Genomic DNA, 2728 nt, shown 5'->3' with positions numbered 1-2728 from the left:
CTTCTAAAATGATCTTTTTTTTTTTATTCAGAGAGAAAATATTATATATAATAAGAAAATCAATATTTAATTAATAACGTATCTAAAGTAGCTTTTGCTTTACTCTGTCTTTATTCTATTTCTGAAAATATAACAAAATACAAAGGTAAAAGTATGCAATTAGGAAGGAAATAACAACGACAATAAACGAGAAAATATAAACTTCTTCGTAAATGATGTAAATTACATTGGCAGAAGAATTCAAGGAAGACCCTGTTTAATATGATATAAATTAAAATCTCGTACATCGCATTCAATCATAAATTAAAAAAGTTAGCAAACAATTATTATCGAAAATAATATGCTGTAGAAAAATGTACAATTGACGTTATTTTGTGATACGTTGATTGACGGTTTTATTGACGGTTGTTGCAGCGACCGTGCGAGTGACTCTACGTAGGCGGGCTGACGGTAATCCTCAGTAGACAAACCAAGTTAGGTAGTAATATCTTGTATGCCTAATGCAAAGTGAATATGACGCCGGTAAAGTCCCACCTAGTCTTATTATACTTTTGAGAATATAAAAGAAAAGAAAATCTTTTCACTATTCGGTGACACGTATTCGTCCGATGTGTTTCTCATCTCTAAAAGTGTACTTGAACAATCTACTTATGTTACCACACGAAGTCTCTGATCGCAGTGCGTCTGGCAAAACGGTATAGTTTTCGTCACACGATGGGAAGACATTTGCATCCTCGCATTATAATAATTTTGCTTACGCGCAACAACGTACAAAACTCGAAAACGATATACGTATACACCTTTAACATTTTTGTCACATGCGTTTTCAATGAGATCAAACATCCTGTTCGTGAGTCTTTGTAAACTTCGGGTTATCTTTGGTATGATTTATTCTCGAGTGTATACAGATATATTTGTGTAAATATATTTGTGGATAAAATAATAGAAAAATGTAAAAATAGATGAAGACAAAGAAAGTATATACGATAATGTATTTATTTAATACATATTAAACTGATTGCGAGTGAGATGCGTATAGTTTTAAGCACATCCATCGTACTTGAAAGCTCCGATGGTAGCGAGTGACAGCGTGACGTGATGCGATATTGTGCAACATTGGAATAAGTCATACCGAACCCGCGCATTCGCGAAAATTGTTACTAGATAAGTTACTTGTTGCCATGTTCTAAAAATTCGAAAATAACTTTGTTATACGAAAAAGAATTATTTATGTGACATTGTTATTTGAGAAAAAAAAAGAAAAAAAAGTGAATATAATTGTATACTTGCAAGCGAAAGCTAACCCTTGTCTGAGATGGCTGATATTTGTTGTGTTTTTAAGAGTTTAAATAACAGCGTTTTTATCACATTGTCTTCGCATGCTTTGATGTAATGCATATATATATGTATATGTATATATATATATATATATATATATATATATATACATATATGCATAAAATATGTAAATATATGTATGCATATATATGCATGTATATATGTGTACCCATATACACATACACGCACACATATACTCATGCATATTCTCTTATAATATTGCGTCGCAAGTGAAGTAATCAATCGCACAAAAGTGCAACTAAAAGTACAATCTTTAAAAGGATAACGAAATCCAGATAGTATTGAAATAAAGATCTGCAATGGATTCACTTGTTAAAGAAAAAATGAGCAATACGTAGATATTATATATGTATAATGTAAATTATTGAGCAAGCAAAAGCGATTTTACCATGTGTTCAAAATTTAACAGCAACTGCTCTCTGATACACCATCATTCTGTGTTAAAAAGAAAAGCGATATAACTCTAAGCATTATGCTATATAATAATTTACAATTATTTACAATAGGGTAGATAACAGACCGATTATTACGCTAGATTTTGTTATTCCTTGTAACTTGTAAAAAGTACTGAGTTTTATTAGTATTAACTATTCTGTAAGGCGAACTAAGGATTTGTTCGGTCCTATTATAATTCTACCCCGCTACCCGCTCTCCCATATTTTTATAAATAAGTTATGTCTTTTAAACACAAATGTAATAATAAAGATAATCTAACATCTATAATAAAGTTGTCCTTTTTTTTTATTGGCATCTCACTCTGTTAGGGTCTCCACTTCATCTCTTATATGTATATTTATGCCAAAAAAGTACCTTTACAATCACAGACCATTTTGCATATATAATAATTAATAATATATCAATAATACATCAATTTTGATAGACGAATAGAATTTTAATAGATAATATAAATTTATATGGTATAGTACAATAATAATAATAATATCTACGAATATAATTTTGAAAAAAAATAATTTATACGGGATTACTAATACATTTGAAACTCGTGAAGCGTAAGGGGCAATCGCGTCGACAAGCGACCAAAGTTTTCGAGCTACGCAAAGTTTATCGAGAGTTTATCCCAGACCATCTTAAATTACCATCAGTACGATATTCAAGTAACAATTCGATTTATTTTCAAATCTTTTCATCGACCGTGACTTGATGAACGAGTTCATAGTTTCGTGCAGATTCTTACGATTTTTGATACGCACACGGTAATAATAAATAATACATGAATTAAATACGCGAAGATCTTAAATAGTTTTGTGATTATATTCTAATTATTCAAGTATTAATTCGTCAATCCGTACTTAATTCGATCTCGTAAAAATGTTCGTATATTAATTCATGTATATAGATCGGAAGAGCA

The sequence above is a fragment of the Wasmannia auropunctata genome, unplaced genomic scaffold (assembly GCF_000956235.1).
Source record: "Wasmannia auropunctata unplaced genomic scaffold, wasmannia.A_1.0 LD336026.1, whole genome shotgun sequence".
Classification (NCBI taxonomy): domain Eukaryota; kingdom Metazoa; phylum Arthropoda; class Insecta; order Hymenoptera; family Formicidae; genus Wasmannia; species Wasmannia auropunctata.
The sequence above is the reverse complement of the archived record's forward strand: the minus strand, read 5'-3'. Positions refer to the sequence as shown.